The sequence below is a fragment of the Otolemur garnettii genome, unplaced genomic scaffold (assembly GCF_000181295.1).
Source record: "Otolemur garnettii isolate 467f Iridium unplaced genomic scaffold, OtoGar3 scaffold00204, whole genome shotgun sequence".
NCBI lineage: Eukaryota > Metazoa > Chordata > Mammalia > Primates > Galagidae > Otolemur > Otolemur garnettii.
In genome coordinates this window covers 954,963-970,318 of record NW_003852599.1, presented here as the reverse complement: position 1 = coordinate 970,318, position 15,356 = coordinate 954,963, and positions in this window count along the sequence as shown.

Here is a 15,356-nt window from a genome sequence, read left to right as displayed (position 1 = left end):
CAGGAAGGGAGAGGGGACTTCTTATGACACCATGTGGGCTGTACTACAGCTGTGACTGTGGGCACAGACCAGACCAGACATGGCGGTGGTTCCTGTTTACTGGAAAGGTCTGTCCTACTCTCGAGCCAGCCCTCACCAGCACCCCAACATGGACAAATAATGGCCACACACCATAGCCTTTCTGTTTGCAGGGCTTTCTCTACAGGAGACAAAAAGCAGCCCATAGAACGTTAGAATCGGAGCATGCGGGCTCCCCCACGGAGCATGGTATGCATGGATTTTGGTCTCAACACCTCTGCTTTTGGAATATTCTTGTCCCTGCCTCGAGCCCTCCTTTTCTTCCTGCTGAAATTTTGCCCATCCATCACATTCCACTCAAGGTAGGCTGTGACAGTCATCTGGGTCCAATAGAATTCATTGCTCCTGTGCTTTCAAAGAAGGATGTTGGGTCTCCCCAAAACACCACACCCCGAGCATCTTCAGGCAGGGATTGTGTCCTACTATTCTTCCCACCGGGTGTACAAAGGGCTTCAGAAAATGTTTCCTGCCTGAAACTGGCTAATGTCCAGCTGGAATCATGAAACCACCCCTTCTCCAAGTCAGGAAGAATTTTAGAGACCAGACATAACTCCTCCCTAAAGACGTTCAGATGAAAGCTGAGCCCGCAAGACGAGCCTGGCTGACCATCCCTATAGGCAGATTTTGTGCAGGAAGAAAGAGCACAGACTAGAAATTAGCAGCTGTTACTAGTTGGTGTGAATCCTTCGGGCATTTTTGCTTGCACATAAACATAATTTCTTTTACAAAATATGATTTTCCTTCAAATACTATTCTTCATCTTTCTGTGCATTCTATGGAGTAAATTCCTACGAGTGGTACTGTTTGTCAAAGGGTTTGCTCGTTGGAAAGGCATTGCTCTCCTAAATAATTTTTTTCGTTTAACATGATCATCGGGGAAAATGTGTGAAATACAGTTAAGACCTACAAAGTAAAAATCAGTCATCAGCCACTGTCCAGAGATCGCCACTGCCAGCCTTTTGGTTGTGAGGTTTATACTCTTCTTTTCCACGTGAGTACATTTTACAAAAACCAAAACACTCGACTATTTCTTGTTCCATAGCCTGTTTATTCCCCTCGCTTCATAAAAGACTGTGAGCATTTTCCCCACATTGTTAAATACTCTTCTCCAGCCCCCATTTAATACGATGTTTGACTTCAAGGTCCCCCAGAGCCTACTTTTTCTGACCCTTATTCTGAGTCTGGAACCTGCTGCCACAGGTGGCCAGAACTTGTTACTCCAGGGTGTAACCTCTGCTGGCCACTTCCTTTCAGGAATAAACGTCCTCCAAAAGGCCTTGAGCACCTGCCACCTCCACCCTTCCTGAGCCGAAGTCCCAGTACCCCATGAAGGGTATGCAGCCCCCCTGCAACTTCTCTAGTGCTGCCCACCGGTGCAGTAAGTAGATGGCCACCCCTCTCCTCTGTTACTTCTCTGTACCCCTGAGTTGGGGGTGGTGATGCTTGGATGGTCCTGTGAGACGGGGAGGACCTCTGGACTCAAACTGGCCAGGGGGCAATGCCACCTGCCCTTCTACCTGGGTCAGCTTTCCTTGAGACTGCTGGGACTGGAGAAGGGGCAAGGGCAGGTGGGTATCAAGGGTGCAATAGGGAGGGGGCTGAGCCACTTGAATGTTTTCTGGTTCCCAAAGCAAATACCTAACTTCCTGGCTCAAACCCAGGCTCCGCCCAAGGAATTTACTAGCCAAAGAGTGTGCAATTAAGTGAGATCATCTTGGGCAAGATCCCTGCTAATCTAGGGATCTCAGTCTCTTTGCTGATTAGATTATTATTTTTTATATATTACAGTAAATATTTATAATATGATTATATTATATTATTCTATAGAATAGAATAAAAAAGTATGGACCACATGGTTCCTAAGGTATCTTTGCAGCTCTGGGCTCTATAACCAATTGGAACCCACATCTTCAAATGCTCTCTTTTCTCTTAAAGTCCCTGTACACCTGATTTATTGAATCCAGTTATGGATCAGATCTTGTTTGAGACATCATTAACATAAAAGTTATTAGCTGTCATCTCATTTAACCCTCACAACAAGCCTAAGAGGAGATACCATTTTTATCCCCATTTCTTTCTTTTTTTTTTTTTTTTTTAGACAGAGTCTTGCTAAGTCACCCTGAGTAAAGTGCTGTGGAGTCACAGCTCACAGCAACCTCAATCTCTTGGGCTTAAGCTATTCTCTTGCCTCGGCTTCCCAAGTAACTGGGACTACAGGCGCCCACCACAATGCCTGGCTATTTTTGGTTGCAGTTGTCATTGTTTAGCAGGCCTGGGCTGGGCTCGAACCCACCAGCTTTGGTGTATGAGCTGGCACCCTACTCACTGAGCTAAGGCACCAACCCTTTATCCCCATTTCATAGATGAGAACACGAAGTCCAGAGAGTTAAAATGACTTTCCAATTAAGTGGTAGAACTCAAATTTGAACCCAGGGCTATGTGACACCCAAACCCATGCTCCTTATTACCCTTCCAGTCCCCATACTACCCTGTGATGGATGTAAGAATAATGTTCCCCTTGGAACATTCATATGGTTGAAGAAATCAAGGCCAGAGAGGGGAGATGACTTCCTCAAGGTCATACATCAAGTGTGCAGCACAGCTGAGTGAATCCAGATTCTGCACCTCATGGCACTAGTTAGATTTCACATGGGGACACAGGTGAACCAGAAGCAGCACCCGGGGTGGACAGGGTTGGGGTGGTCAGGTGGGAGAGGCCATGTTTGTGCAGCCTAGCCCAGGGCTACCATCTCCCAGCTCAGTCCGGAGAAGCGCTGGCTTTGGACAAGTTCCCAAGAAAGAAAAGGTGACATTACCTACAGGGCTGGGGAAGACTAGGGTAGGGACCTCCTCTTGTTCTCCACTTTCCTCTAAGATAGGCCCACTGTGCTCTTTACACCCTCACCCCCTCATGTAATCACTTGCCAAAAAAACCTCTATTGAGTGCCTATTGCATGTCAGGCACTGGGATGAGCAAAAAGAGGTCTTTATCAAGGAATTGGTGGTGATTGGGCAATCAAGCACATATGCTGAATGCTCAGACAGGAGGAGGGTCACAGGAACTCAGACAGGAGGGGGGCACTCAGAACCTCCTAAAGAAGGCGCTGCCAAATCTGAGAGCCACAGGCTAAGTGATGGGCAAAGTGTCCAGGAAGAGGGGACAGGAAGCCAGAAATGAGACCAGGTGGCTGAAGGTGGAATATGAGGCAAAGGGGCAGAGTGATGAGGTTGGGGAGGAAAGCAGGCCAGGTCGGGCCATACAGTGAGCCATCCCGAGGACACTGGGGGGCCATGGCAGGTTCTCAGCAGGAAGGAGCATGGTCACATTTGTGCAAAGCAGAGCAAAGCTGGAGGCAGGTTTTCCAGAGCGAAAGCTATGAAGCTAGTTAGGCTGAAGCATGGGATGGGGTGGAGGAAATGAAAGATGGAAGAGGTGAGGGGCTGGGAATTTCTCCTGGGAGCACAGGAGGTGGTTTCAAAGCTCCTCCTCACACCCCTATGGACAGGCACAGCAAGCTCATAGTTGCTGTGGGACAAGAACCCCTCCATGTGTTCCTGGAAGTTGATTATTGCACAGTCTCCCTGGGTAAGCACATCTGTGGACAGGGAGCTTACCACCTGTGAAGCAGCCCATCTTGCTATGTGACAGTAATTATTAGGATGTCTCTCCCTACATCTGTCCTCTGAGCACCCCCTGCTCCCAGATAAGACTGGTCTCCTTTCTGGAGGACAGCCCTTTAAAGGTCTTCTGTTCACTCTTTTCTCAAGGGCTCCTTCCTATTCAACTGAATAAACAGAGGCAGTAATAGTGTATCCCTCTGCTCCCTAAGCATCTTAACCGGCATGGGAAAAGGGATTCAGCCTGTGTTTGAATCTTGGTCTTGCCACTTATCGGCCAAGTGACTTTAGGCAAGACACTTCACCTTACCAGCCTCAGTTTTCCCATCTGGAAAATAAGAATAAAAATATCTACCCTTGCTGGGTTGCTGTGACCACCAGAAGAGTCAAAATAATACTAATACCTAATGACAGCTAGAATTTATTGAAGGCCTATTACATGCCAGGTGTTGTCCTCCTGGGCTGGCCACATGCCTGGCTCATGGTAAATGTTCAGGACATGCTCGTGGGGAAACACATGGAGAGTGTAAAGCCCTGGTAGCTTGCAGACCTGGGTCCAAATCCCGCCTCTGCCCCTTAGAAAAGTCTTAACCCCAGAGAAGCCAGCCTCTGCCTCACAGCTTGCCTGGCTGGTAAGTGGTAACAGCAGAGCGAGTTTGCCGAGTTGAATAGGTGTGGACTATAATGCACCTGGTATTGTCGGTATCCATAGACGTGTACCAAGAACCTTCTAAGTTCCAGAAATGAAAGGAAAGGACAACTGGTCACTTGCCCAGGCCCCTCACTGTTTGCTCCTGCTCTCTTGCACCATGCCCCCGCTGTGTGTGGCAGCCCAATGTCAGGTGGGCCACAGCTGAGGGCAGGGGCACACCTGCCCCGGGGGAGCAGTTCACTACCCCTGCCCTAACGCCCCATCCCTTTGGCCAGATATGGGTAGCCTGCAAGCTGCGGTGATCGTCATCCCGGCCCTGCTCTCCTCATCCACTCTGCTGGTTGTCAGCTGCATCGTATGGAAGACGTACCGCCGGTGGTCGAGGGTCACCTGGCCCAGCCCTCCGTCCCCATGAGGAGCTCAGGTAAGCCACTGAAGCACCACAGTGTCAGAGAGGATCCATTTCTCTTTTACTCTTTGTCTCCTCATGCAAAATATTCAGGAAAAGCCCTGGGACATCTGTGTTGCCCAAAAGGTGTGACATTGAAGTGTAACATTAAGAAGGTAAACTCTCTTTTCTCTCTTGAACCAACAGGGATGATGAGCTCCACTGGGTAAAGCCACACAGAGGCCACAATTACAGTGCATGAGCTCATAGCCGCCCCACCCTGGCCTGAGTTCTGTCAGATGTTACTCGCTAACCCTTCAGGCCAAGGAAGTTCATTCTGCTCCCCCTACCCCATAACTATGGCCTTGAGTGTGAGCCAAGGCCATCCTTGGCCACATGATGCCTCCTCCCCTGGGTCTAGGTGCAGAAATGTCCTCCAGGCACTGCATGAGCAAACTCCAGATTTTATCCTCGCTGGGGTGAGGTTCTCACATTATCCAGGGCTTGCAGTGCTTGGAATTTTCTACTTCTACCTTAAAGCATTACCTCTGCTTTGCTGAAGGTTTCATGAGGTGGCTCTCACACAGCTAATTAAAAGAAAAAATGCTCAGAATTCTCACCACTCCTTAAGATCTTAGGATGTTAGTTCTAATTGTTTGCCAGTGACAAGGTTCATGACTTCTTCTGCTCATCTAATAACACCAAAGTGTGTACCAGGTGCCAGGCATGCCAGGTGCTGAGTTTATAGCAATTGAGACCCAGAACTAGTAAGCTAATGGTTAGAATGGAACAATGATGTCAGAGTATGAGATGTGCCTGGATGGGGTGCCGGGATCTCCAGGAGCATATTGAAGGGACAACTGGTTATGAGTGAAGGGTTAGGAAAAGCTTCTAAGACATGGAGTCCAAACTGATAGATGACTAGGAGCCTGCTGGAAGGAAGGAGTGAAAGGAAAGTCCAGGAACAGAAGAAAGAGAAAATACAGTGTAGGGGTTGGCAATCAATGGCCCCCTGCCTGATTTTGTAAATAAAGTTTTATTGAAATCCAGCCATGAACAACTCATTCATGTATTGTCTCTGGCTGCTTTTGTTCCGAACAGCAGTGTAGAGTAGTTGCAAGGGAAACCCTACGGATTACAAAGCAAAAAAACCCGAACACAGTCTTGACTATCCAGCCCTTGACAGAAAAGGTCTGCTGACCCCTAGAGGTTAGAGAGCTCACGCTGCCTTTAGAAAACCGTGGCTGGAGGGTAGGGGTGGGAAATAAGCAGTAGGCAGCTGGTAATGAGCTTTTCCTCTAGCCAGAGTGGCTGATCTGGAGTAGATGCACCTGATTTAAACTGAGTGGGGATGTCAGACCCAGAAATGGAGCTGAGTCACATCAGTGTCTGTGAACCCCTGCTGCTCAGGCCCCTTGAGCTACCCTGCTCCTTTCCTTGACTGATCAGTCAACAATTCTTTTGATTCAGAAGACCCTTGCAACAGTTCTCCTAACTTTTAAGTCATTTTCAGTTACTTTTACTTAACTAAAATTAAAGGAAGGAAGAGAGATAAATATAAAGAGAGCTATGTATCAGTTTAAACTTTCTGATAGCCACATTAAAAATAAAAAGAAATGAGTGAAAATAATCCTAACAATATATTATTTAAACCAATATATACAAAATATGGTTGTTTGGGTATGTAGTCAGCATTTGTAAAAATTTTTGATGAGATATTTTACAGTATTTTGGGGGGAGTTACATCGTTGAAATCAGGGGTGTATGTTACATCACAGCATGTCAGTTTGGACTAATCACATTTCAAGTGCCCCATAGCCATAAGAGGCTAGTGGCTAACATAATGGACACACAGACTTAAGCCCTCAGACCTGTGCAGGGCTGGCTTTAAATTCCTACCTTCATGCAGAAATCAGGGGACTTGCCCTGAATGGATTCAAGGCAGGAAGTAACATGATCAAGATTTTATTTTAGGCAGGTCACTCTGACTTCCACTTAAAGAATGGCTTGGAGAGAAGCTGAGGCTGTCGTTGGGGAGGTGGGTTTGAGGGCAGTTGAAGATGATGTGAGAGATAAGAGATGATGATAACTTGGACCCTTAGCTTTAGCAGCAGGATACTGAGAAGTAATTGAATTCCAGAGGTGCTTAGGAGGCCACGGCAACATGCCTCCTCATCGCTGTTGCCCACATACTGAAACTATCACCTGTATATGTTTGTACATCTTCTGCCCACCGTTCCAAATACCCTCTCTTTCTCTCTGGCAACCAAAAAATCCTCCCAAATTTGAGACATAGTCCATAGGGGTTAGGCACACAAAGTGGTTCACAGTAGGGGACCAAAAAGTAAGTGTTTCTTTTTTCCTCATTCTTCAGGAAAGACTTTCTGGTCTTCTCTTAAGGCTTCAAACATAAGCCACTGAAATTTTGGGACCGTTTGTTGCTGCAGCACCACTTAGCCTATTCTAACTTACATAGTTGGAAAAAAGAGAAATTAACAGGAGAGAGATAATGCAAAATGTAGGATAAATGGGTTGCAGTTCCTGGTGTGGAGGGATTGTTGGAGTCAGACTATGAAAAAGAATAACTGGAAATACAGAAAGTACTGCTGAAAGAATAAGATTCATGGCACGGTCTAGGGTATGATCATGGGAGTGAGTGGCTGAGGTGGACAGAGGACAAGATCTTCGAAGGAAGTCAAGAAATTGAGAGGACACAGTGTTGGAAGGATTCTCTGTGTACTGAAATTCGCAAAAGTTAAGGCAGCCAAGCAATGTTAGAAATCTGTTTAGACATCCAGAAGCTAAAAGTCTTTTTTTTTTCCCTTGAGACAGAGTCTCATTATGTTGCCCTCAGTAGAGTGCCATGGTGTCACAGCTCACAGCAACCTCAAACTCTTGGGCTTAAGCTATTGTCTTGCCTCAGCCTTCCAAGTAGCTGGGACTACAGGTGCCTGCCACAACTCCTGGCTATTTTTCATTACAGCTGTGATTGTTGTTTAGCTGGTCTGGGCCAGGTTTGAACCTGCCAGCCTCGATGTATGTGGCTGGTGCCATAACCACTGGGCTGGGCCCTGAGAGAAGCTAAAAGTCTTATTGGTTCTTCCCTGCAACCAAATTATGAACACAATAAAGGCAGAGACTTTCGGGCCCCTAGTGCCTGAACAGTGCCTGGCACAGAGAAGACACTTAGTAAATATTTGCTGAATGAAAGACTAGATGAAGAGAGTAGTACCCCATATACTTTGACAAGTAAATCTAACTCAGGGAAGAGAGTTCCCTCCTCAATTCTATTTTTCTGTAACATTTCTTTCACAGTGGCTATCTTCTTTGTCCAACCTTGAGTCTGCTTTGTTGAACTATCTATTGTCTCATTGCCAGAAATCTCAAGGAGCTACTTTTTAAACTCATCTCCTATGACCTGAATGCTGGCAGCTCCAGCAAATACCATCCCCCACATTCCAAACACTGGTGCTGTTCTCTCCTCTGCTTTCTCCCTTGTTCTGACATTCGACTCCATTGCCAAAAATTTTCCATTCTTTTTCCAGATGTATCTCAAATTCATCCTCTGCTGCTCACCCCTACATCTACTGCCCAATTCAGGTCCTCATCATCAGAGAGAGAGACCTACAGCAACAATCTCCTAATTTCCTTACTTTGTCTGCTTCTAATCCCTCTATATTAGTTACCTATTGTTACATAACAAGTTGCCTTAAAATTAGGTAAAAATTAAAATCAGGTCAGGAAGAGTGGCTCACACCTGTAAACCCAGCCCTTTGGGAGGCCGAGGTAGGTGAATTGCTTGAGCTCAGGAGTTTGAGACCAGCCTAAGCAAAAGCTAGGTCCCTGTATCTAAAAATAGCCAAGAGTAGTGGCAGGTGCCTGGAGTCCCAGCTACTTGCTAAGGCAAGAGAATCGTTTGAGCCTAGGAGTTTGAGATTTCTGTGAGCTATGATACCATGGCACTCTACCCAGGGTAACAAAGTGAGATTCTGTCTCAAAAAAAAAAAGAAAAAGAAAGAAAGAAAGAAAGAAAGAAAGAAAGAAAGAAAACAGCTTAAAACCACAAACATTATCTCAATCTTTTTGTGTTTGAAATCTTGGTGTGGCTTAGTTGGGTCCTCTAGCTAAGGGCCTCTCACATGGCTGCCATCAAGTGCTGGTCATTCCAAGCCTTGCCTGGAGGAGGATCCAATTCCAAGCTTGCTCAGGTTGCTGTTAGAAGGCCTCAAGTCATTGCTGGCCATTGATCAGAGCCATCAGTTCCTTGGCACATATGCCTAGCCACAGGGAAACTCACAAGATGGCCAATGTTTTCCCTAAGAGCAAGAGAAGGTGCCCAAGACAGAAGCCACAGTCTTTTTGTGATCTAATCTCATAAGTGACAAGCCATCACTTCTAACATTTCCTATGTTAGATGAACCAATAAACCTAGTTCATACTCATGAGGACAGAATTTTAGCAGGATATGAATACTGAGGTGTGGGATCACAGGGGACATCTTAAAGACTGCTTACCACACCCTCTTGGTGCATCCTCTTGTGCCGTCCAAAGTGCAAGGCTGACTTCTTCTCTCCCTTGCTCCTGGTCTCAGTGACTAGTTATAGAACCTCACCAATTCATTTGAGTTAGTAAAATGCTCAGAGAGCAGCTATTTGGTAATAGGGTGTTACTAAATACACACAGTGTATTTTACAGTGCTATAAAGACAACTATAGTCATTACAGACTTCCTTCAAACACAGGAAAAGGGGCTCCACGCCTGTGGCTCAAGGGGCTAAGGCACCAGCCACGTACACCTGAGCTGGCTGGTTCAAATCCAGCCTTGGCCCACCAAACAACAATTATCACTGCAACCAAAAAGTAGCTGGGCATTGTGGCAGGCACCTGTAGGCCCAGCTACTTGGGAGGCAGAAGCAGGAGAATCACTTGAGCCCAGGAGTTGGAGGTTGCTGTGAGCTTTGATGTCACAGCACTCTACCCACGGCGATAGCTTGAGGCTCTGACTCAAAAAAACAAAACAAACTAACACAGGAAGAGGGCTGGGTAGGTATAGTGATTGAGAGGTCCCTTAGATTAGGCAGTGACGCTTAGCAACTAGTGGAGGCAAGTTGAGATCTGTTCTAGGTAAGTTACTTCATATCTAAACTTCAAATTCCTAATTTGTAAATGGAAATAATTTACATTGTTACTCTAGTTACCACGTGCCAGGTACTGAGTGTTTTTAAAAACATTAGTTATTTGAGGTGCGCCTGTGGCTCAAATGAGTAGGGTGCCGGCCCCATATATTGGAGGTGGTGGGTTCAAACCCAGCCCTGGCCAAAAACTGCCAAAAAAAAAAAAAAAAAAAGCCAGGCATTGTGGTGGGGCCCTGTAGTCCCAGCTCTACTTGGGAGGCTGAGGCAAGAGAATTGCCTAAGCCCAAGAATTGGAGGTTGCTGTGAGCAGTGACGCCATAGTACTCTAGGGTGACAAAGTGAGACTCTTGTCTCAAAAAAAGAAAAGTTTATTATTTAATCCTTAGAACAATGGTATAAGGTAGGTACTTATTAGCCCATTTTACAGGTGCAGAAACTGTGGCAGAGAGTAACCTGGGCCAGGATACACAGCTAATAACCGGAGAACCAGGATTCCAACATGGGAAGTGAGGGTCGGAGTCTGTGTGGTACTATTCACCTCCCAGGCCAGTGGGGATTAGATGAATGGCGCGTGTGAAGGGTGAAGGCAGGGCCTGGCGGACAGCAGGCACTCTTGATCATCTTGAAAGGTAAAACTTCATGGCCTGACAATCAAGAATTCACTCAAGGACCCTCATTTTCTACGTGAACTCAGCAGGTGTCTTCTCTTGGGTATGAAAGACGACTGAGAAGAACACTGAAGACAAGCCTCCCTTTATCTGAGCAGTCTTTTGGTTCTTTTACTTGGAAATTCACTAAATAGAAGCGGAAGTAGCTGAAAAGCAAAAGAGCCCACTTCCGGCGTTACACTGAGACTTTCTAGCCAGCAGAGACCTGGCAGCTCACTTCCCGAGCCGCCTGGGACCCGGCTTCACACTGAGGACACCTCCCAAGCCGCGTTAGTCCGGAGGGAGCCCCGCCCCCGGCGAAGGTTCGGTTTTCTATTGGTGGAGTTTGGGGAGGCGGAGCTGCGTCTTTCCGTCTTTCAGCCAATGGACTCCACTGTTTCTTATCACTGTTTGGTAAAGTCGCTCCCTCCTCCGAGCCGGCAGAGGGTGTGAGAGTTCGTGGCTAGTGCATGGGAAGTGACGTCACGCCACCGGAAGTCCACTGCCTCCGCGGCTAAGGGTTACGGTAGGGAAATCCGGAGGCTAGAAGCTGAGAAATCGTAGTTCCGCCAAGAAGTAGTTAAGATCGCGGTTGCCACCTCTGGCAGCCTCTTACGCTCGGATGAGAAAACCGAGGTTCCTGGAGGAAGGGATTTCTCATATTTACTCATCGAGAAATAACCCCAGACCAGCAAGTTTCTCACACGACTTCCTCCAAGCGGAAGAACGACCCTTTGAAGGGGGTTGCTCCTCTTGAAGAATTCCTGGGGCAAGTCTCCCAGAAACATCTCTCTTCCAGCCGGGCGCGGGGGATTCACGCCTGTAATCTTAGCACTTGGCAAGTGGATTGCTTGAGGTCACGAGTTCCAGACGAGCCTGAGCAAGAGTGAGACCCCGCATCTCTTCTAAAAAATTAAAAACGGAGGCAAGAGGATCGCTTGAACCCAGGAGTTTGAGGTTGCTGTGAGCTGTGACGCCAGCGCACTCTACTAAGGGCAATACAGACATCTCCATTACACAGTTGGGGAAAATAAAACCCAGGGATATTCAGCATACAGGGACTTGCCAGAATAGGGCTGGTGGGTTTAGCAAATAAAATGTAGGATGCCTAGTTAAAGTTGAATTTCAGATAAATAATGAGTACATTTTAGTATAAGAATATCCCAACTACTGGCTCAGCGCCTGTAGCACAGTGTTTATGGCGCCAGTCACATACACCAAGGCTGGTGGGTTTGAACGCTGCCTGGGCCAACTAAAATAACAGTGACAACTGCAACAAAAAAATAGCCTGCATTGTGGTGGGCACCTCTAGTCCCAGCTACTGGGGAGGCTGAGGCAAGAGAATCACTTAAGCCTAAGAGTTTGAGATTGCTGTGAGCTGTGACGCCATAGCACTCTACTGAAGTGAGACTGTCTGGGCTCCAAAAAATAAAAAAAAAATAGAATATCCGAAATACTGTATGGAACGTATGCCAAAAAATTATCCTTTGCTTATCCTTTGTTTAAATTCAAATTTACCCGGGTGTATTTTATCCGGCCATCAGACTCCAAGACCACCTAGTTGAATGGAAGAGCAGAAAGAGCCATTGAGGCATCTTACAGGCCTATATGCTTCCCCACCTAGGGCTAACTAGTGTTTCCCAAGTGTATCCCAGAGGTTATTTTCAAGGACCAGTGAGAGATTTCTCTACTGCAGGATCTAGGCCTGTTGGTTTGAGAAGGGGCCAGATGTCCCCCACCCTCAAAGCTTAGTTTATGCAAAAGACTGTTCCAAGCACAGACCCAGGTTCCAGATCACACTAGAGCATCGGTTCTCAACCTGTGGGTCATGACCCAGAGGAACTGTATTAAAGTGTCACAGCATTAGGAAGGTTGAGAACCACTGCACTAGAGAGTAGGAAAAACACTCCGTTTTTGTGGAATTAACAGGATGAGATATGCAGAAAGATAAGTTTGTAGATAGAAAAATTACAGTGCACTTGGCCAGGCACAGTGGCTCACAGTCTGCATCTCCAGCACTGTCAGAGGCCAAGGCGGGAGGATCACTTGACTCTGAAATTTAAGAACAGCCTGAGTAAGAGTGAAACCCATCTCTACTAAACATAGAAAAATCAGCAGGATGTTTCTGGCAGGAGCCTGTGGACCGAGCTGGGGAGGCTGAGGCAGGAGTATCACTTGAGCCCAGGAGTTTGAGGTTGCAGTGAGCTACAATGATGCCACTGCACTCTACACAGGATGGCAGGATGAGACTGTCTCAAAAAAAAAATTACAGTAATTATAATCAGTAATTCTTTAACAGGGGTAAATAAGAGATGCATGGAATCACAAAGGATGGGTGAAATCCCAGCAGAGCAATACCTAACCAAGGCATAGAGACATAGAAAGTAAGAGAAAAGAAAAAGACACTCTAGCTGAGACCTGAAAGATTCATTCTTTCATTCGACAATTTTTTTTTTGAGATTGGGCCTTGCTCTTTCGCTCGCCGCACAGTCATTGCTCACTGTAGCCTAAAACTTCTGGGCTCAAGTGTTTCTTCTGTCTCAGTATATTAGGTGGTAATCTATGGAGGAAAAAAGTAAGGCTAAAAGGTGATTATGGGATGCTGAGTGGGAGTGGAACTATTACAGTGTTAAAGAGAGCGGTCGGGGAGGCCTGACTGAGAAGGTGACATCTGAGCAAAGACGAAGAGGTAGAGAAGAGATCCATGTGGATATTTAGGATTCTAAAGAAGTGCGCCAGGTTATGGGAACAGAAAGGGGGTGTTGTACTAGCCCCCAATAGCTTTCTAAGAGGTTTTCGATGGTTGTTTTGACCATGTACTTCTTGCCTTAAATATTGTCTTTGGAACCTATTCCTAAAATGTGACTCCACATAACTAGGTGGGGGCTACTTTGAACAGGCTGTTCCGAAAAGGTCTTCATGAGAAGGTGACATTCAAGCCGAGGCCTTTAAGATGAGAATGAGCCAATCCTGGAGAAGCTAAGGAGAAAGCGAGTGCAAAGGCTTGGGGGCAGGAGGGAAGTCAGGACATGTGAGAACCTGAACCATGAGAGAAGAGCGGCACAAGATGAGGTCAGAGAGGTGCGCAGGGGTCTTGGGCAGTTTAGCTTTTATTGGCATCCCAGTTGGTAATCAGTTGGAAGGTTTTCAGCAGGGGACTGACAAACTTGGATTCGTGTTTCAAAAAGATCCCTCTGACCACTAGAAGGCATATCGGATCATTTTACTGGTTACATTGACACAGACTTAGCTATTTATCCCAGAGGAGCCAGGGAGAGTTTAAAACGGAGTAAAGGAATAGATGAAACCTCCATCCTATCGCCTCCCCCTATAGTCCCTTGACAAGTGGAATGAGTTGTCTTGGGCATGTGGGTTTCCTAGGTGAGGGATGACTCCTACCCAGAAACCCACTGTCGCCCTCCTGGGTGGGTGGACAGAGATGACAATTTGTGTCTCTATGGACCCCACTAGGCTCTCTGGCTGGCCCTGCCTTGGGAGCAAAGGAAATGTATGCTACCACCAGCTCACCAGGTCTCCCTCTGCCCCTCTGGATATTCTTTTATCTGTCTGCCCAAAGGTTCTGTCATGCTTCTGTTCCTGAAGTATACAGGGCTCCCTACTGCCTACAGAATTTAGTTCAGACTCCTGGTTTTGTCATTAAGGCCCCTCTATGACCACACTGCACTGTGAGCTCTTTGAGGACTCACCTCTGCATCACCAACATCTACCACAGGGCACGGCCACAGTAAGTGCTCAATACATGCTCAAGGAATTCAAGGAATTACATTTCAGTGTCACTTACTGAGCATTTGATGGTATGCTAGGCCCTGGACTGAGCACTTTATACCCATTCTCTTAGTCTTCACAGTAACCCTCTGCAGGAAATATATTTAGCAGCTGTATTTTACAAATGAGTAAACAGATGGAGACAAGTTAAGAGCTCGGTTTATTTATTTGCCCATTTGGCATATATTTGTGAGCACCAGTACCAACTGTGTTCTAGATGAGGCCACAGCCATGGAAAAATAAGGTTCCTGATGCCAAAGAGCTCACATTCTAGAAGGGCCGACAGGTGATACACAGACAAACACTTATGGAGTATGTTGAGTGGCGATTGGTACTATAAAGAAAAAGAAACGCAGTTAAGGGCAAACTGATTGACTGGGAAGTGCTGTTTTCTGAAGGGTGATGGGGAAGCCTTCACCTAAGGAGAACTTTTCTTTTTTGGAAACAGAGTCGCAGTTGCCTAGAGTGTAGTGGCATCATCGTAGCTCATTGCAACCTCAACTTCCTGGGTTCAAGAAGATCCTCCTGCCTTAGCCTCCCAAGTAGCTGGGACTACAGGCATATGCCACCACACCTGGTTGATTTTTCAATTTTTTTAGTAGAGAGGGGGTTCTCACTCTTGCTCAGGCTGTTCTCAAACTCCTGACTGACAGGATCTGCTTCTGACACCACTTGTCAGGGCCCAGGACTGGCCGAGTCTACGGGACCAGCTTAGGTAGTTCTGGACGAGGACCACTAAGCGACCTTGCTCAGGAACAGTTTCTCTTAGGTCTTGAGGGCTATCTACTTTAGCTGGAGAGAGACAGTATCTTAGAGAGAATAAAGCAGTCTTCTTAGAACAGATAACTCTTAGTCTTTAGCAGAGCTTGGTAACCTTCAGCAGAGAGACGCCGTGCTGGTGTTCTGCAGCAGGAGAGGAATCAGAGTGAGCGTGTCCGTGATAAAATGCGCATGCTTCTTGTCTGCCTGCTCCTCCAGCCTAATATAAGGCTGAGCTCGTGCGTCTCAACAACACAGGTGTAGAGACTGCCAATTCACCAATGCTCTCATCTC